At 41.4% G+C, this 22,500-nt stretch overlaps 1 protein-coding gene across 1 annotated transcript in view; it reads left to right on the top strand.

The window, feature by feature from the left end:
- The window catches only part of chrm3a (cholinergic receptor, muscarinic 3a), a 133,954-nt gene that overhangs the window by 104,693 nt on the left and 6,761 nt on the right, over positions 1–22,500 (top strand). The window contains exon 3 of the mRNA XM_047821966.1: positions 17,756–17,842. The gene's annotated coding sequence lies outside the window, so the exon portion shown is untranslated. The remainder of the gene's footprint in view (positions 1–17,755; positions 17,843–22,500) is intronic.

The following is a 22,500-nucleotide window of genomic DNA, read 5'->3' as shown; positions in this document are numbered from 1 at the left end:
TAATGTCCATTCAACTGCAACCTCATCCATCAAAGCCGCTTATATTTATCATGCTCCGGGGCAGAGCCGAGTCGCCTCGAGGAAATAAAATAAGGAAAACGTGGAGGAAATTCCATACAGGGATTTCACAAACTCAGAGTCACTACAATGCAGAGATTATACAGGGAGCCTGGGGACGAACAGGTGGACACCCAGGATGGGGTGACAACACATCGCAGAGCGTGCACACACACACACACGCACACACACACACACACACACACACACACACACAACAGACAATTTAAAGATGGCAATCAGCTTACAGCGCATGTGTTTGGTCTGAGAGAGGAAAGCGTAGAACAAGGAGGAAACCCCAATGCAATGCACACACACACACACACACACACACACACACACACACACACACAAACACGCACACACTTTTAACAAGGATGCCTGAATCAAACCCTCAACCCAGAGGTCTGAGGTAAACATGCTCACTGATGTTCAGAGGATTTTGCAATTTTTCTAATTGAACACAGATGTTCTGCAGATGTTCCACAGATGTTCCGTGTGGGCAACACAAGTACAGCTCTTATAGAAAGTCTTTACATATGTGTCTTCAGTGGTAAGAGAATCTTTTTTTGCGATTTTACCAATTCAAGACGTTTTCCAGGAAAAAAAAAACGTTCGCAAATTGTTAATTTTAGTAAAAAAAACAAAATGCAATGTTGAATATTTTGTCTCCAAATGACAACAAAACTCCCTAAAATCCCAGAGGGATTATTCATCTCATGCCCGTGTTACTGATTATATTCCTGTAACAGCACGACAGCAGCGTTTTCTTCCTTAGGTAGCGTGCCTGTTCAGGCTTGTCTTGATTATTTCATTTTATTACTAGATTAATTATCATATAAAGAGGCAGCAGGTGGTGAAAATGTGTGTATGTTCTCACTGGTCTTGTGTGTATAGAGTAAATACACTTAAAAAAAAAAAAAAAAGCTCTTCTGCATACCTCGGTTGTGACGAGTGGTTATTCGAGTTACTGTCGCCTTTCCTTCTGCTCGAACCAGTCTGGCCATTCTCCTCTGACCTCTGGCATCAGCAAGGAATTTGCGCCCACAGAACTGCCGCTCACTGGATATTTTCTCTTATTCGGACCATGCTCTGTAAACCCTAGAGATGGTTGTGCGTGAAAATCCCAGTAGATCAGCAGTTTCTGAAATACTCAGACCAGCCCGTCTGGCACCAACAACCATGCCACGTTCAAAGTCACTTAAATCACCTTTCTTCCTCATTCTGACGCTCGGTTTGAAATGCAGCAGATCGTCTTGACCATGTCTAAATGCATTGAGTTGCTGCCATGTGATTGGCTGATTAGAAATTTACGTTAACGAGCAGTTGGACAGGTGTAACTAATAAAGTGGCCCGGTGAGAGAGTATATATGTGTGTGTATATATATATATATATATATATATATATATATATATATATATATATATATATATATATATATATATATATAGAGAGAGAGAGAGAGAGAGAGAGAGAGAGAGAGAGAGAGAGAGAGAGAAAGATGGAAAAAATTGAGGGAGATTTCGGAATTTCATTACACGTAAATAGCTAAGAAAGGAGGCAACGGGAAGAAAAAGAAAAATAACAAATTCTCTCTAAGGTCAGAAGAAGAATTAAGAGATAATGTGTGTGTTTGTGTGTGTGTGTGTGTGTGTGTGTGTGTGTGTGTGTGTGTGTGTGTGTGTGTGTGTGTGTGTGTGTGTGTGATTTTCCATTCCACCTTCAAAGATATTTCACACCTTCACACCTTCTTTCTTTGTTTCTTTCTTTCTTCCTTCCTTCCTTTCTTTCTTTCTTTCTTTCTTTCTTTCTTTCTTTCTTATTTATTTATTTATTTATTTATTTATTTATTTATTTATTTATTTATTTATATGCACCGAGATATCGATTCTTTGGAGTCTGCGGTAAAACCAATCATCTCTCTCAGCCAGAAATCTCTCTCACTTCCAAATCTTTCAGGACAACAAGCTGGAGATAAACTTGAGTGTGTTTCTCTGAGATATCGGCTCTCTGTGGACTAGAGCGGAATTTAAAAAGAAAAAGAAAAAAAAAACACATTTTTGGTAAAACACAGTTTGAGGAGTTATCATCGTAAAATGGTCCATCTGGAGCTCCGCCTCCACCTCTGCTTAGTTACTGTTGCTATCTTAGATTCAGCCTCTGAGAATTCGTGGGCTGGAGTCAGTGAGATAAACAACTCTCCTTAAACATAATGGGAATCATTTTGGGATGAAAGGAAAGGTTCCAGGTAGAAAAACAATGTCGGTGGACTAGCGAGATAACGTACTGTGTGATTCTAATCCACAGAGACGTGTTTTTAAACGTGTTTTACAAACAACGGTGTTTATTTTGTCTGCTGCTCAGTGTTTAGTCTATATCTTTAGCTTCGGGTCTTTGTGAAAGCGGAAACTGCTCCTGACACGAACCTGACTAAGATAACAGGAGATAGCGAGAGTTAGCGCTTAGCTAGACAGTGATTAGCCACACGGAGCTGCTTTTTTTTCCTCAGGAATTCACAAAATCTTTACGTTTGAGAGTCAACGTGAGAGTTTCTATGAAAAAACTACATTATTATAGAATTCCATTCGGGGGGGAAATATTATAGCAGAGATTTACACTGTATACTAGTATAAACCTTTTTAAATAAATAAATAAATTATACTGCCATCTTAGAACTGTTTTTAAAAAATATATATTTTTATTTAGAGGTTATTATAGTCTTACAACGTGGTAAAAATTCTGTTACAATCCTTTTTTTAAATGTTTTCGTTTATTTTTTTTTTTGCTAGTGTATTCTTTGCTATTGTTATTGTTTACACCAGTGTATTATTGCTTATTTATTACTGATGTTTATTAAAAGTTGTACTGCTTTATTAATGGAGTATTTGCTAATTATTGCTGTACTTATTTTTAGGGCGCTATTACTTATTAATACTGTAATAATCCCGAATGATTTATTTATATCTAGTGTACTATTACTTATAGCTTATGCACCACTCCATGTTTATACAAGTGTACTGCTACTTATTTATCAAGAAAGTCATTAAGCTTTAATTGTCATGACAACCATATATATAGTTGTTGCAGTACACAGTGAAATGAGACAACGTTTCTCCAGGACCAGGGTGCTTCATAAAAAAAAAAAAAAAAGACGTGGCCAAATGGTTAGAGAATTTGACTCCTAACCCTAAGGTTGTGGGTTCGAGTCTCGAGCCGGCCACGACTGAGGTGCCCTTGAGCAAGGCAACGAACCCCGCTAACTGCTCCCCGGGCGCCGCAGCATAAATGGCTGCCCACTGCTCCGGGTGTGTGTGTGTTCACTGCTGTGTGTGTGTGTATGTTCACTGCTGTGTGTGTGCACTTTGGATGGGTTAAATGCAGAGAACGAATTCTGAGTATGGGTCACCGTACTTAGCTCTATGTCACGTCACGTCACTTTTCACTTTCACTTCAATGACAGAGCTAAGGACATAAGTACGTTAGTCCTAGCCAACTAAAGTGCAACTGTGCAACCTGGTGCAAACAGTGCAGGACAAATGACAGTGTACCGACTGTATTTTATACTGTACATGTGCAAAAATACAGGAATGAACACTTAATTACACATAATTGCAGCAGTTATATGAGGTATTGTAATGAATTGTGTTTGATTGGAAAATAGCAAAGACAGTGTGCAGAACAGCCTGTAAACCTTTTTATATGGGTGGTGCTGTAGACATGGGTGTATATTGGATGAGTGTGTATTTGGTGCAGATCAGTGCAGTGTACACAGTTGAGTGTGTGTGTGTGTGTGTGTTTGTGTGCTTGGTACAGTTCAGGTCATTTGTCGGAAAGAAACTTTTACACAGTCTGGTCGTGAGGGCTCTAATTCTTTGGTACCTTTTTCTAGATGGCAGGAAGGTAAGGAGTGTGTGTTAGGGGTGTGTGTGGTCTTCCACGATGTTTCTGGATTTGCGGATGCAGCATATGGTGTAAATGTCCATGATAGAGGAGAGAGAGACATCTCAGCTGTCCTTACCATCCGCTGCAGGGTCTTGCAGTCCAAGATGGTGCAGTTCCCAAAGCAGACAGTGATGCAACTGCTCAGAATGCCCTCAATGGTCCCTCTGTAAAACATAGCCAGGATGGGGGAGAGATGTGCCTCCGGTTTTGTAAGAAGTAGAGACGCTGCTGGGTTTTTTTGGTGATGGTATTGAATGACCATGTGAGGTTCTCTGCCAAATGATGAACGATGATCTACTTATGAACTAACGATTTTCAATGGAGGACGGATCACTCTGTGCTCCAACAACCATCTCTTTAGTTGTATCAACATTCAGATACAGGTTGGTGGCTCTACACTAGGCCAGTGGTCTCCAACCCCCGGGCCGCGGACTGGTACCGGTCCATGGACCAAATGGTGCCGGGCTGCCCAAGGAACATTAAATTATTTCCATTTTATTTACCGTGGTGTATTTCTCTCGGGTTTGTGCGACTTTCCATGGCCGAGAGGTTAACTGAGAGACGCACCAATACCGCGCATGCGCAAAATATCGTGATATCGGGCCGGGTTTAGGTGACGTCTGGAGCTGAGCGGCTGCAAGCGGCAGTGGCGTTGTAGCTTTGGTGGAGAGAGAAGGTGTGTATCGCTCTTCTCTCTGTTCACCGGTACTTTGTCATGTTTAACAGTGCTTGGTGTACGTGTATATTGTGTTTGCTCAAATTTAACCCACAAATTAGCAAAAATGAGCACGAAACAGACGTCGTTAGAAAGTTAGAAACTCTGCCGGTGTTCTGGAATAAAGTCATGGCAGAATACCCTGAGATTGTCTTCAGCGCAAAGAATGTACAGCGCATTCGGGAGGGAGGCGTCAATTTTCCAGAGATGCCAATCAACCTACCATGCATGTCTTTGGACCGGGGGAGGAAACCGGAGTACCCGGAGGTGTGAGGCGAACGTGCTAACCACTAAGCCACCATGCCCCCCTATTACTAGTGTATTACCTCTTATTTATAACTACAGTAGTGCTCTATTACTTACTAACACCAGTCCTCTATCCTTACTTACTACTAATGTAATTCTATTTACTAATAACTAGTGTACTATTACTTATTACTAGTGTATCACTAATTTACAACAGGTTTACTACTACTCACTTATTACTAGTATATTAAGTGCTTATTACATATCTATAGCAAGCGTAAAACTATTATCTCATTACTAATAGTCTGTTACTTATTTACCATTGCACCTTTGCTTATTTATTACTTAATTAGCACAAGTGTATTATCATTAATATCCAGTCTAGTATAACTTTTTACTAGTAGTGTAGTAGTGTCACTTGTTTTACTCAGTATTACTAGTGTACTAGTAATTTGCTCAGGACTAATATAGTACTATTTTTTGCTAGTGTTTTTTTTTTTTTTTTTCGTTTTTTTTGTTTGGAAAAAAAAAAAGAAGAAATCACAGAAAACACTGTTATTGACCTATAGGGTGCATCACCTCATCTAATCTCCTGTCAGAGGCATATTGACATTACATGTCCACATTAAGGTAGAAAATCATAGCCTTTTACTTCCGGATGCTTGCTGTGAGCAAAATGCCAATATCTCTCAGCCTCGGAAACGGTTTGCATAATGGCGTGTCCAGGGTCGTCCTCCCTCATAATCATGATGGTGACCTATCAGCACCTGCCATTATAGCAGACATTATTCTGTCTTTCAGCACGGCTTCTAGCGTGGGGCGCGCGCTAACGTCTCGGCTTTTCAGATGAAGGCTGAAAGAGTGTTATTAAACTGCCGACATTAGAATAATATTAAACTTCTCTTTAGAGCTCATGTTCTCTAACACAATGCAGCTGTGACAGGACACAAAAGAGTTTTTGTCCCATCGCACGCTTGGGTTTTTATCTGTTCCAGTGGTTTCTCGGTGTTAATGAAGCCTATGTGGGTTTGAATGGAAACACATTAGCATGTGAGGCTGAAATAAACAACAACAGTATGCTAACAGTGTAGGTTGATATCACAGCTTTGAGAATATTGTACTATATATATTTTTTTAGAGGAGGACACGTTGCGTTTAGCCTTCACATTTCTTCAGAACAATATAAAAATAAGACTTTCAGTTACACTGGGAAAAAATTAGCATGATTCATCTATAATAGGGTAACATGTGTAGTCTTTATTAAGTATTATTATTATTAAGTTATTTTTAACAGGTTCATACTGATTGAGGTTTATTGTAACTGATTTATTTGGTGGAGGGGCACGGTGGCTTAGTGTTTAGCACGTTCGCCTCACACCTCCAGGGTTCTGGGTTCGATTCCCGCCTTGTGTGTGTGGAGTTTGCATGTTCTCCCCGTGCCTCGGGGGTTTCCTCCAGGTACTCTGGTTTCCTCCCAGGTCCAAAGACATGCATGGTAGGTTGATTGGCATCTCTGGAAAATTGTCCGTATTGTGTTAGTGTGTGAGTGAATGAGAGAGTGTGTGTGCCCTGCGATGGGTTGGCACTCCGTCCAGGGTGTATCCTGCCTCGATGCCCGATGACGCCTGAGATAGGCACAGGCTCCCCGTGACACGAGAAGTTCGGATAAAGCGGTAGAAAATGAATGAGTGAATGATTTATTTGGTGTTATTGAATTTAAAAGAAATTTGGATTTTTTCTGAATAAATCAGGACAGATTTATTATCCGGTGTAAAAAGGACAGCAGAGTTAAGCTCATTTGCTCCACTCTTTTATCGAAATTGATTCGAGACAGAATCCAGCTGAGAAGTTAAACACAAAAGGCTCTTGCTAGGCTGTGCTGGGATTTTATTTAAACTTACAACCTTCCTTCAGCTCTACAGACCAAAGCTTCAAACATTGAGCTGCAAAGTATGTTAATAAAAATCTGCATACATACAAAAAAAAAAAAAAAACACCTCAGTTTGTTTAGTCTGAATCTCTTTTCCCCCAGACACCAAAAAAACTGGACTTTCCTTTTTTATTGTATGTTTTTGTCATGTCTCACTCCACAGTGGTGTTAATATGAAGCTCATATGAAAGTAAACACGCAGGACTTTCTGTTGTTTACAAGAATACAATATATCCCCCCCCCTTCCCATTATCGGATTATATATTTAAATAATACATGTATTATATTATTCTTTATGTTCTGTAAAGCTGCTTTGAGACAATCTCAATTGTTAAAAGCTCTATAGAAATAAATTTGAATTTTATGTTTCCCACACACTTCGTCTTCTTCTTCTTCTTCTTCTTCTTCTTCTTCTTCTTCTTCTTCTTCTTATTATTATTATTATTATTATTATTATTATTATTATTATTATTATTTAACTTCAAGAAACCAACTACCAAAGCTTCCAGAACTTTCTATCTGATGGTCCATACATTTACATATTTACCTTATTACTTTGTTCAGGGTGTTTTATACACACACACACACACACACACACACACACACACACACACACACACACACACACACACACACACACACACACACAAATGAAACAGAGAAAATAAGTGCTAGTTGAGGTGTTTCAGGAGGAGGAAGATCTTCATTCGTGGTTTGATGATAGACGATGACTCGGCTGTTCGGACATCTAGAAGAAGTTCATTCCACCACCTCGGTGCCAGAACAGAAAAGAGTCTTTATGTAGTTCTACATCTTACCCTGAGAGACAGTGGGACCAGTCAAGCAGTGCTAGTCGGGAACAAGGTGCAGTGTGAGGAATGACAAGTCCTTCAGTGGTGTATATATATATATATATATATATATATATATATATATATATATATATATATATATATATATATATATATATATATATGAACTCTATCCAGGCAACAGAATCTGCCACTGTTCTGCCCCTGTTCTTACACTATAGCTTCACAACTTTATAGCATATATATTGTTTATACAAAATATTATACTTGATATTGCTTTTCTTCTATTTCCTCAGTTTAAATAAAAGCATCTGAATAAACGTAAGTAAATAATGCAGAATAATATGAAGTCATGTGATCAGCATCAACAATCATTCCATGTGACTGAGATGGATTGAGAAGGAACACCTTAAATACCGTACGTCGTTTTGTGAGCTTTTAAGAAGCTGTTGCTGTGTCAGAGACACGGCATGATGACACGCTAAAAACGTTTGATTATAAAACAAAGGGCAATCAGGAACATCTTTCACACGTGTCTCTGAGCGTGCTCATGATGGGACCTGTGATGGTTTTACTCCCATGATTGAATCGAACCCTGCTGTGTTTTCCTCTTCAGTGCTGTTTGTTTGCGCTCCGAGAGCCGCTGTGACGATCGAGTGCAGAATCTAAACAAGCTCCCAGAGAGTGTCTGAGTGAGGAACATGAATACTCACAACATGGCAGACTCACAACATGGCAGACTCACAACATGGCAGACTCACAACATGGCAGACTCAAAACATGGCAGACTCACAACATGGCAGACTCACAAGAGGGAAGACTCACAACATGGTAGACTCACAACATGGTAGACTCACAACATGGCAGACTCAAAACATGGCAGACTCACAAGAAGGAAGACTCACAAGGTGCCAGACTCACAAGAAGGCAGACTCAAAACATGGCAGACTCACAAGAAGGCAGACTCACAACATGGCAGACTCACAAGAAGGCAGACTCACAACATGGCAGACTCACAACATGGCTTACTCAAAACATGGCTTACTCAAAACATGGCAGACTCACAAGAAGGCAGACTCACAAGGTGCCAGACTCACAAGAAGGCAGACTCAAAACATGGCAGACTCACAACATGGCAGACTCACAAGGTGCCAGACTCAAAACATGGCTTACTCAAAACATGGCAGACTCACAAGAAGGCAGACTCACAAGAATTCAGACTCACAAGAAGGCAGACTCACAACATGGCTTACTCAAAACATGGCAGAGTCACAAGAAGGCAGACTCACAACATGGCAGACTCACAAGGTGCCAGACTCACAACATGGCTTACTCAAAACATGGCAGACTCACAAGAAGGAAGACTCACAAGAATTCAGACTCACAAGAAGGCAGACTCACAAGAATTCAGACTCACAAGAAGGCAGACTCACAAGAAGGCAGACTCACAAGAAGGTAGACTCACAAAGTGCCAGACTCACAACATGGCAGACACACAACATGGCAGACTCACAACATGGCATATTATTCTATTCTATGTCTATTGTGCTTTTTAGCAACAGATGCTGTTGCAACGCAGCTTTACAGAAATATAAAAAAGAGAAAGGAAAAGTCTTCATCATTGTTCCATCTGAGGGACATCGGTTTGAAGTCAGAATTTGCTTTAAATGGAAAAGAGTGTGTTCGGAGACGTCTCCCGGTGGAATGACTCAGGGAGGGCGTTTGTGATGGAATGTGACTGTACAGTTATACAATCACAAGCATCTGCAACTTCGATAAGCCCGAAGGCTAATAAATGGCTTTTAGATGTCCGTGTGGCAAAAAATTTGCCCCATGAAAGCTTTTTTTAATTGTGGTATTCTGATCTTTTTTACTCCACTGAGAGAAATTTTTTGATTACCGCACTTTGGTTTTAAAGTTTGTCAGTAAATCACTAACACAGACTCTCTGAGGACAAAGAAGAGAACTGCATATGATTTACTGCAATCTGTGGTAATTATCTAAAAAGCTTTTTCTTGTTGCACTGCTGGAGACGACGTATAAGGGACGTGTATTATAAGGGACGTATATTATTAAATAATAAGGGACGAAGTGACTCTACAACAGTACAACCAGAGACTGAGGCTCTTTTCTTCTATCCCAGGCTGTAGAGTCATGTAGCCTTTCAGTGACAGATGTGTCATGGTTATTACACATAAAACCCCTCGGTTCTGGTCATTCTAAACTTAGCTTTACCCCGGGTTAGAGGAATGTTCATGAGGTAGTGAGGTCATGAAGCAGGTCTTTACCTCAGGGGTTATGAATCAGAGTCGGCTCGGCTTTTACGGTGTTAACTCCACACGGCGGTGTTGAACGTGTACAGTGTGAAACCACGCGCTGTTAGAACGTTAGGGCTGGTCGCTTAGCAACAGAAACCCAATCGGAACCCGAACAGCGCCTCTGTGCCTCGTATCAGGTGAAAACCAGGACGTAGAGACACTTAACAGAAATGACTCTGTAGATAGAGTCAGGAGACAAAACGCCGAACATCACAGATGTAGCGGTGTAGAGAGGGGGAAATACGTCACGCCGAAACATTAGAGGAAGTCGGATACGGAAGAAGGGACGTCTGGTGGACTACAGGACAAAGTTAAACAGGACAAAAAAGATGAGAAAGCTGTGAAAGATAACAGAACCTGCTCGAGTGCAGAAGCACAGAGACCAACTTTTTTCCTCACCGACGTGAAAGCGTGAGACGAGACGTTATTTAAAGCGGCCACACGCCGGATTTATCCAATCAGGGTCGTCGATGCGTGAATATGCAAATGAGAAGAAGGTTACAGCAGGGTTTAGGAACATACAGTGTGACACAAGGGCAGATTCTGAAGAGCCAGGATTCAGTGTTACCCCCCGGGGGCAGTAGCAGCAGTGTGAAACCTCTGCCCACACAAACACAGGATTCTGTTCAGTTTATAATCACACAGGGAAATATTTCAGGTGGGAAACACATCCTAGATTCAGTCAACATTTGTGAAGTGTTTTTTTTCCCCCCAAAGGACAAACTAAAAGTAGACACACACTGTAGTGCTTTGCTAGAAACACAGTGTGTCATGATCTGAGCAACACCGGCTCTCTCTGATGTGGAGAACCTTCCCATGGCTCTGTGGGTTCAGGGAGAAAATTATATATTGATTCTGAAATGTTTGTTTTCAATGTCAATAAATCAAAACCTTGTCTTTGTCAATAGATGCTAATGATTGGGAACGAAGCTGTACGATGTCGATTTGTCCAGAATTAAGAGGCGCAGACAGATTAGTGACCGCAGAAAGTGACCTGGACTTTAACCTCATTCTGGAGACTGGGTGTCATTTCCAACACACTCTTTACAGAGCTTCATCGGTTAAAATTCGGCTCCGTAGCTTGTTATCGCTTGATAATACCGGAAGGGAAACTGGGTCGACAGCTTTAACTCTTGTGTGACTATGGATTAAATTCTCATCTTCGAATGACTACGTTCTCGAAGCAGCTATGAGGAAGTGAAGTGTAGATACATCACCAAAGTCTGCATCACATTCACCTCCAGGTACCGTGCGTTTACATACCGGTGCGTTGTAATAATACGTAAATGTAAAGAAACTTAAAGCTACAAAATGAAGAGAAAAACATCTATGTAAATAAAATAGATGCATTAACTGTATAATAAGGGAGAATGTGCACTGTTTACTGTATGTATTTTACATGATATCAAGTAATTATTTATGTGAACGCACTTCCAGTACAGTTACTATGGATGGATGGATGGATGGATGGATGTTACTATAGTTACTATGGATGGATGGATGTTACTATAGTTACTATGGATGGATGGATGGATGTTACAGTACTATAGTTACTATGGATGGATGGATGGATGGATGGATGGATGGATGGATGTTACTATAGTTACTATGGATGGATGGATGTTACTATAGTTACTATGGATGGATGGATGGATAGATGGATGGATGTTACTATTGTTACTATGGATGGATGTTACTATAGTTACGATGGATGGATGGATGGATGGATGGATGTTACTATAGTTACTATGGATGGATGGATGTTACTATAGTTACTATGGATGGATGGATGGATGTTACTATAGTTACTATGGATGGATGGATGGATGGATGTTACTATAGTTACTATGGATGAATGGATGTTACTATAGTTACTATCGATGGATGGATGTTACTATAGTTACTAGGGATGGATGGATGGATGGATGTTACTATAGTTACTATGGATGAATGGATGGATGGATGGATGGATGGATGGATGGATGGATTTGTCTACAACCAAAAGACACATGTTAGAGGTCCTTATGTAAGGTGTTGCTACAGAAAGCTATTATAAGGAGCACATTGACCAATCAGAAGTGAGAGTTGAACAGAAACATATAGAACATGAGGGAGGTAAAACAGGCCTGATGTGACGCCTGTGCTGCTGATCCTGAAAGCTGAAGCCTCAGTTCTCTCTGTTTGCAGCTGAAATGCATGAAGTGAAGTGAAGAAGTTACTATTTAGCATGCTGGAAGAATCCGAGGTGTCAGATGTGATTAAAAGGATAATACCATCCGTCGTGTGTTTGAGCGGAATGTTGCAGCGCTCTTTCAACATCGGCTCTCGACACGAACGCACAAACACACACACACACACACACACACACACACACACACACACACACACACACACACACACACACACTTGATCTAGTGAATGTTTTTGTAGCGACACTGAGCGCTGAGAGTCTGTCAGAGCTTCGACTCTGCTGTGTGTCAGCCGTTCGTGTGAGGGTGTGTGTGTGTGTGTGTGTGTGTGGGGTGTGTGTGTGTGTGTGTGTGTGTGTGTGTGTGTGTGTGTGTGTGTGTGTGTGTGTGTGTGTGTGTGTGTTGGGGGGGTGCTTCACAGAGAATTGTTAGAATTGTGAAGGATTTTCATCGCTGTTGTAAAACATCTGTGGTTCTTTCTTTCTTTCTTTCTTTCTTTCTTTCTTTCTTTCTTTCTTTCTTTCTTTCTTTCTTTCTTTCTTTCCTATTTATTTATTTGTTTGTTTGTTTGTTTTCTTGCTTTATTTGTTTATTTATTTATTATATATTATGTTTCTAACATCATCTCCTTGGTTTGATTTTTTTTTGTTTTCATTTGTTTTCATTTGTTTTCTTCTTTATTTTTTGCATTTAATTGCTTTCTGTTTATTTACCGTATTCCAACTTTGTAAACAATTACACATTTTTAGTCTATTCTGTTACTAGCTTTGATTTAGATTTTTCACATTTGTACAATTTAAATAATTATTAAATTTATATATATATATATATATATATATATATATATATATATATATATATATATATATATATATATATATATTAATACTTATTATATTATAAAATACAGAAAAAATAAATTAAATTTCAATTCTATTTTTATTGCAGATTTTATTATTTCTTTTTTTAGTTTTAATGTCACGGACAGTCGAAAAAAACGTCACATTGCGTCATGTACTTGGTCTGGTTGTGCATCTGACGGATAAAATTTCAGTTTGAGAGATGACGTCTAGCGTCCGCTATAAGTCCTGTTGTGAACTGTTACTATAGCAACGGTGTGAGCGCCGTGTGTTCGCAGGTCACCCCGGAAGTGATCATCACACCGGGTTCTCTAAACAAAAAGCCTATAGGATTCTGTGACCAAAAAAGACTCTTACACATTTTTTCTTCAAGATCAACTTAAGTTTAATCTGGAGAAGTCTGTAAACGAGCTGCACATCACACGGTCACATGACCTCAACATCAGCATCACTGAGCTTCAGCTCTGTCTCTATTTAAATCATCTTCTCTGTTTAAGCTCCACTGTGCTGTTCTGTTCTTTTACTGGATGAATCTGATTGAATGAAAAGTACTGAAAGAGTCAGAGGTGTTGAAGTGTGTGTTATTATAATAAACAGGACCAGACTGCTGTCTGATGAGTTTCCTGTTGTCCGTCTAACGTCCCTGACGTCCTCTGTATGCCACTTGTTATGCCACTAAAGAAGGTTATGATGTGTAGAATAGTATAATAACTAGCAGAACTCAACCTCCAGCTTCTGCTCCTAAAACAAACATTCATTCATTTTCTACCGCTTATGCGAACTTCTAGGGTCACGGGGAGCCTGTGCCTATCTCAGGCGTCATCGGGCATCGAGGCAGGATACACCCTGGACGGAGTGCCAACCCATCACAGGGCACACACACACACTCTCTCATTCACTCACACACTATGGACAATTTTTCCAGAGATGCCAATCAACCTACCATGCATGTCTTTGGACAGGGGGAGGAAACCGGAGTACCCAGAGGAAACCCCCGAGGCACTGGGAGAACATGTAAACTCCACACACACAAGGCGGAGGTGGGAATCGAACCCCCAACCCTGGAGGTGTGAGGCAAACATGCTAACCACTAAGACACCTTGCATTCACCTGCTTAATTCACTGACTAAAGATTTGCATATTGTTGCTAAGAAGAGTTAAATTAAAATTTAATATTTTAAATATTTACCCAATTAAAATAAACCATAAACCATAAATCAGTTGCCATGGTTTCCAGGAAGCGCAGTTCGGAGCGGCCATCTTTGTAGATCTCAGCGTATTCTGCGAAGTTTGTGTCCTGTGTGGAAACTAGTCTTTTATTTCTTTCTTGTTAAACATGAAACGTTTCCTTGATTAGCGTTTTCTTTCTTCGCCTGTCACTTGTCTTGTAGCTTTTTTGGGTTTTTGTCATGGTACAGACATGACAGCGAGGCTGTACTACAGTAAGCACCGAGACCTAACACAGTACAGGTGAACACAGTCAGTCAACAAAGCTACCATTCGAACTAGAACAGAAATCAGGAAGGAAAAAAGGGAAAAAAAAAACGCTTTTGCATATTTACATCAAAAACTTACACGGTTCAATTCGTGTAACAACATCGTGCATAAGTGCAGCTTAATCCATCACCATTGGTGTAACATTAATTTCCTATTAGCATCCACGCTAATAGAAACCTATTAACTCTCCATTAGCATGATGCTGAGGCAGATGCTATGCTATTTTACCAGGACCATTCGTTTTCCATTTCGGTGGGACGCCATCCGTTCCCATTAGCGCCAGAGCCGTGAGGAAGCAGCGAGCGTTCGTTCTCCATCAGAACACAGAAGAAGGACGACATGCGGTGCAACTGATGTCCACAAAACATTTGTCTTAAGGCTAGGACGCTTTACATTTAGCAATAATAAAGGTACAGAAGTTCACTTGTGCCTCTTTTCCACCGGAAAGAACCGTGTGCTGGTTCAGAGCTAGCGCTAGTGGCGAACTGGCGAACCTTCTAAGAACCACTTTGCTTTTCCGGCTAGAGAGCATCACAGAGCCGAGTGTGACGTCACTGTATACGTGTCACGTGTCCCAGCAATGTTAGTGCAGCGGCGGCAAACACAAACACGACAACAATGGTGGATGTCGCTTTACTGTTAATGCTCATGGCTTTGTGAACCTACATCGGCATCCAAACGCGGCGAATAAAACGTGTACGTGCGGCTCCGTGTAATCTGTATAAACGGAGGTTGTATTCGATAAAGTACATAACGTTATTTTATCGTTAACACAGAAAAAAGTTAGCCTTAGCATGTAGCTACTTACTATCATGTGTGCTGATAATATATCATATCGCGGTAAAGTAAAAGTGTATTAAACATTAGTATACTTAAGGTACATTATCAAATGTGCTAACAGTAGCCCCGCCCACAGCGGTTCATCAAATAACTACAAGGTATAAGACGGGCATGTTGTCGCATCCCAGTCCGGGAATCGTAAATTTGCTAGCGAAGCAATCTTCAAATCATAAACTAGAGAAAGAGGAAATGGTCAAAACCAGGAAGTCGAGTGAAACATTATTCTCCTCCGAATGTAGATGGTTGATGACAATAAACGAAGGATAACGGATAGAACAGAAATCATGAAAGAATCAGAGAAGCTTCAGAAAATCCGATGTCCAGATTTCTAGTAATCTTGAGCATTGATTTTGCCTTGTCCTTGCAGTGCATTGTGGGATTTTTTAGTGAGCGAATGTTCCAGTGAACTCGGAAGATTTTATAAATGACAGAGACAGCCCTCAAAATGGCCGACTCCCTGATCGGTGCCCGACTTCTTGGGGATATCTAGTGACTGGATTTGGACTGTTAATTACAGTATGTTACGCTTTTATTTCTCTTTATATGTTGCTATATGGGATACTAATCACCTCCTCAACAAACTACCCATGACCTCCGCCTTGTGTGTGTGGAGTTTGCATGTTCTCCCCGTGCCTCGGGGGTTTCCTCCGGGTACTCCGGTTTCCTCCCCCGGTCCAAAAGACATGCATGGTAGGTTGATTGGCATCTCTGGAAAATTGTCTGTAGTGTGTAAGTGTGTGAGTGAATGAGAGTGTGTGTGCCCTGTGATGGGTTGGCACTCCGTCCAGGGTGTATCCTGCCTCGATGCCCGATGACGCCTGAGATAGGCACAGGCTCCCCGTGACCCGAAGTAGTTCGGATAAGCGGTAGAAAATGAATGAATGAATGAAGTAAATGAATAAAAAGCTAGAATGTATCATTTTCAAGATCGTCATCGTTTGCGTGTTTTCATTGCGTCATCATCGGCTAAGCTTATATGCTTGCGTATTACCCATAATGCATTGTTTTTAAATGATACCTCGACAAAGCATCGCATAACTACTAGCTTTGCTGATCCCCAGTGAGGCTTTAACCTTCAGTGTTTTTTAAACAGAATAGAAAGACTTAGCAATTAGCCAGCATGCATTTAGCTAGCAAAGTTCACAGCCACACCAGCGAATCTGCGCTATCCCTCGCGTCTCCAACACGGTCAGTCCGTAACTCCACAGCGTCCTTATTATCCCAATTTCTCTTCTCAGATTCCGATTTGAACCTCTCACGACAACATTGTAGTGTCACGACGGCGAACATGTAAGACTTTTGTTGAGCGTGCGAAGTGCCGGCTCTTGATTATCATATAACGCAGCCAAACAATCAGTCAGCCGAAGGTGAAGGGTATAAAGAGAATATTTTAATATGATATTTCTCACCTCTGGAGGTTATGAAAGCATGAGGTTGAAAAGATTGGATTTATTTTGAAGTCAGAATAATATAAACAGTCGTATCCAGGAGAAATCGGGTGCCGGGCCGCTGGGATGAAAACGCTTCTGGGGATTTTTTTAAGGGGTTTATTTTGCTTCTGAGGTGATGAGACTTTAGAATGAAAATCATTTTTGTTTCATTTATTTGATGGAATCAGCTTAATGCTTGTTGTTTGTATGGTTTATGTCGATGCTTATAGACACATGAGTGAGTCGGATCACTGCAAACTTCTGAGATCTGTTTCTTTTTGAACAAAAAACTAATACTCGGAGGCAGCGAAAGCATTCCGGTGCCCGGGTTGTGTTTACACAGCAGAGTGTGTTTTATTTCTTTCAGACAGCTTCTGTCCACCACAGCAGCTTAAAGATGCCATGTAAGGTCTGGTTACTACTGTATAACAGCAAGATATGACAAATGTGTGAACACACACACACACACACACACACACACACACACACACACACACACACACACACACACACACACACACACACAAAGGAAATGGAGCAGAAATGTTTACATCACATCAGAACTCAATATTTTTAATATTAACCGTACTTGATCATCATTGCCTGCTAAGTGGAGACCCGTACACAAACACACACACACACACACACACACACACACACACACACACACACACACACACACACACACACACACACAGACAAAGATACTCTGAAGGAATAACACAATGTTTAGGATGGTCATGATTTAATTAGGTATGATTAATCACAGGATAACTCTGGTATTGTGTACAACATTCTCTCTCTGTGTGTGTGTGTGTGTGTGTGTGTGTGTGTGTGTGTGTGTGTGTGTGTGTGTGTGTGTGTGTGTGTGTTGTCAGGAATGGCAGTTCTGAAATCTACCTTCTTGTCTGTTCACAGGACCTGATCTCCCTCTGCAGGACATCCCCAATCCCATGAGCCTTTGAGCTGGCAGAAAGGTACCAGGAGAAAAGAGAGGTAGAAAAGGTGGCTGGCAAACACACACACACACACACACACACACACACACACACACACACACACACACACACACACACACACACACACACACACACATATTTGAATTTTGTTACCTTTAGTTTAAAATTGTGCAATAGTCCATGGGGGGACACTTATAGGGTAATAACATAGGGTACGGTTCAGGTAATGAAACTGGGGTCAGATCAGGTTAAATTTCATGGGACTGATAAAGTAACACTGCAGGGGACAGATAAGATAACGACACAGGGGACAGATAAGATAACGACACAGGGGACAGATAAGATAACGACACAGGGGACAGATAAGATAACGACACAGGGGACAGATCAGGTAACAATGCAGGGGACAGATCAGATAACAATGCAGGGGACAGATCAGGTAACAATGCAGGGGACAGATCAGGTAACAATGCAGGGGACAGATCAGGTAAAGATGCAGCAGACAGATAAGATAACGACACAGGGGACAGATAAGATAACGACACAGGGGACAGATAAGATAACGACACAGGGGACAGATCAGGTAACAATGCAGGGGACAGATAAGATAACGACACAGGGGACAGATAAGATAACGACACAGGGGACAGATAAGATAACGACACAGGGGACAGATAAAGGGAACACAGGAGTCAGACTAGATGATGATGCTGGTGACAGATCAATTAAACTTAGATTGGATAAATAATCATGAGACACTGAACAGATAATGATGTAGGAGACAGAAATCACAGACAACAAGGGAAACCCAGATTAGGTAATGACAATAAAGGAGATGAAGCTCAGCCGGAGGTCTAGGTTTCAATTTAAAAAAAAAAAGAAGAATTAAGAAGCCACAGACCAGCCGGCAGGAGATCTCAGATGAAGATGGTTGGCTTAAGCAGGATCATCACATCTACGCTCCAGGTTTATAGCCTCTGTAGAACAACAGTGTTTTTACACCATTGCAGCGTGAAGCTTATTTTTTAATGCAGGTTCAATCTTAACTCAGGTTGTTGAGTTGAGGCTTCTGGGATACACGAGTCGTATCTAAAGACCATTTCAGACCCGATTATGTGTAAAATGTGGTCGTGGAGTGTCAGATGAAACGCTCGACTATACACAGCACTGCCATGGCCAGCTCTCGGGTATTGTTTACACATGGGCAGATGGACACACACGTGCTTGATGACCTGATATATACAGTGGTCATATTAATTATACATGATGTTAATCGCTGTTTGTCGAGGATCGGAATCGTTTTTTTTTTATGACCCGAAAGGTTAATATCATTAGGATCGGATTTTGCCGGGGGTAAAAAACGTGGGGTAAAAACCTTAAATGTACGGTACGTGGGTGCAAAAAGCAGGGCATTAAAATGCAGAAGTTTATTTCCCGTAGTTTAAAAATATTATATCACTGCTTCCGGTTAGCACTTTCGGCTCACACCTGCAGGGTTGGGGGTTCGATTCCCGCCTCTGCTTTGTGTGTGTGGAGTTTGCATGTTCTCCCCGTGCCTCGGGGGTTTCTTCCGGGTACTCCGGTTTCCTCCACCGGTCCAAAGACATGCATGGTAGGTTGATTGGCATCTCTGGGAAATTGTCCGTAGTGTGTGAGTGAATGAGAGTGTGTGTGTGCCCTGTGATGGGTTGGCACTCCGTCCAGGGTGTATCCTGCCTCGATGCCCGATGACGCCTGAGATAGGCACAGGCTCCCCGTGACCCGAGAAGTTCGGATAAGCGGTAGAAGATGAATGAATGACAATTCGGTTGGGTTGGTTATTAGATGAGCTAATAATGGTTCATGTGTTGGTTTTTGGGTTATTGTTTAATAGTCATGACATAGTCATGTCATGCATGTCTTTGGACCGGGGGAGGAAACCGGAGTACCCGGAGGAAACCCCCGAGGCACGGGGAGAACATGCAAACTCCACACACACAAGGCAGAGGTGGGAATCGAACCCCCAACCCTGCAAGTGTGAGGCGAACATGCTAACCACTAAGCCACCGTGCTCCCCTACTGAATTCTCAATAAAGACATATTCATCCATATAAATTTTCTTTTTGTCTTCAGTCCGAACCTTTATCCTAATCGGGCTTTTGGTGGCCTTTTTTCCGGAGTCTTCCACAGGAAACCCTGGAAGTGTGTCAGGAGTACACTCAGTGACCAAACATCATGATGTTTCAAATATAACAGCATGTAGTGCCAGCGTTAATGACACAGCGTTCAAGTCATGCAGTCGACGTAAACTCTCCTTTCATCAAGACCTTCGAAATGAGCTCGTATTATTGTGGACATATCTGAAGAGTCATCACTGTGAGCACTTAACTAAAGAGCTCTCGTCATGTTCTCTGTATTAAACCCACTCCAGGGTGACACTTTGACCCCTGGGGTAAATAATCAACACTCAGACTACATCTAATCCATTTCTTTCAGTTTTTGGGTGGTCTGTTAGTATGTAGTCGTGTCACACACACACACACATACACACACACACACACACACACACACACACACACACACACACGGTTTATGACCTTGTGAGGCATCAAAGTGCCAGCATGAGCACCAGTGTGAACTGATGATGACAGGGTGCTGCAGGCGGAGGAGAAGAAGATGAGTGAAAGGCACGGAGGACGAAATAAGTATCGATTCCATTCGAGCCTCATTCTGTGAGCAATCAGAGACCGGTATGGGTCATGCTGGAGGGGCAGGAGGAGGATGGGGTATACATGAAAGGAGGAATAAATGGGAATTTATTATCTAAATGGTTACGCGTACGAGGCACGGTGGCTTCTGAGTTGTGACATTTGTAAGTCTGGTTACCACAAAAGTGTGTGTGTGTGTGTGTGTGTGTGTGTGTGATGATGATGATGATGACGATAAAAACTCAAGTTTCTCGCTTGACCAGGCAGTCAGCAGATATATTTGGCAGAAATACCCGACCCAGTCATGGGTGAGTTATACGAGTCCTTATCACCGAGCGCTTGTGTTTGCACTTCACACACACTATGAAGTGAGAACGGCAGTAAAACCACCCGCGTCAGCCTTAACCTTCTTCATACCGGGACAGGATGCCGGCCGCAAATCACACGTTCACCTTAACGCACTTGAGAAGTTATTAACAAACGATCGATACCGGGTGTCGGGGTCGTCATAGTAACCGCTTCTCTCGTCGCTTTGTTTTAGCGTCTTATTTAATTCCCTTTCATAATCTATCAGATGTTGTCCTTGTGTCGTTTTTTTTTTTTTTTTTTTTTTCCGTTCTAAAAAATAACCTTGTGTAGAAATGAAATCCCAGAGCAGGACCTGTAACGAAAAGGAATTACGTCGACTTCTCATGTAGAACTAATCCCCTCTGAATAGGGCTTTAGTCAGAGCCGGGTAGCGAAGCACGACGCATGTGTCTGAGGAATAGGACAAAACACGACTAGAACGCTATGGATGGGTCTTGTCGGTGAGGATGAGTGAAAAATAAGAAGAGAACACACTTCACATCCTGTTTTATGTCCCTATGACGGAGTCGAGAGAGGAAGGGAAAGGCGACTCGGTACGCTAAACGTTTCTCGGCTGATTTCCTCTACGGTGAAATTGGATTTTTTTTTATTTTTTGTTTCAGCTCGTGAATGAATTCAATTCAATTTATTTGTGTAGCGCTTTTTAACTATTCTATTATATACATTGTCTCAAAGCAGCTTTATAGAAATATAGAAGCAGAATAAAAATGATGAAGTTTAAAATTAAAGGTGAGGTCTGCGATGTTTGAGAAACGCTTCAGAAAACTGAGTCGGGATGACAAACGAAACACAAATCAAAACAAACGTGTAGCCAATGAGCAGAAAGGGGCGGGTCTTGTCGATATGGGTGGAGAGAGTGTTCAGTGCGCATGTGTGACATTAGCAGAAAGCGGTTTTAACTTTGACATGGATTTAGCTCAGGAGTTTAGCTTGTTTGTTTATCTGCAATCGTATTGTTCTTCCCTTCAGCTGTGATAAAGACATTCTTTCCAGTAGTCGCCTGGTTACGTATGTATGTGTGGGCGGAGCTAACGATACAGGGGTGGGACCCATTTGGGTTAGGGGCGTGTTTGTTTTGGTGATTTCAAATGTCAACATTGGCTTTCAAACATCGGAGACCCCACCTTTAAGTTACTATTTATCTCTAACATTAATCCCTAATGATCCAGTCTGAGGCGACTGTGGTGAGAAAAATCTTTTACAGTGATTTACAGAAATATAATAATGATAATGAGTGAGACGAGGATCTTTATCAGGTGTACAAATCTACGCAGAATGAATTAGTCTCATTTGCATACGTGTTGTAAACAGTCGCAATAGGAAAAAAATATTTCTGGTCTATATAATAATAACACAGTTGCACACGGATGGATTGTAACAAGCTGCGATAAAACAGGACTGATCCGGGAAGACCGGCTCCGTCGTTGGTTAATGCTCCATATGTTGCGGCGGACAAAATGCGAAGCGCTGCATGCTGGGAACAGAAGCGTGTTGGCGTACGAAGGAACGAATTTTACACCTAAATAAATAGAAAATTCCCACATTACTGTTCCCAAGCAGAACAAACAGAGAGGGAAGGCGACAACATCCAAACCTGACTGTTAGGATAAACATATGTATGGTAGATAGAAAATCTCTCTCTCTCTCT

The sequence above is a fragment of the Tachysurus fulvidraco genome, chromosome 12, assembly GCF_022655615.1.
Source record: "Tachysurus fulvidraco isolate hzauxx_2018 chromosome 12, HZAU_PFXX_2.0, whole genome shotgun sequence".
Lineage (NCBI taxonomy): Eukaryota > Metazoa > Chordata > Actinopteri > Siluriformes > Bagridae > Tachysurus > Tachysurus fulvidraco.
This window is presented reverse-complemented; position numbering and strand designations above follow the sequence as displayed.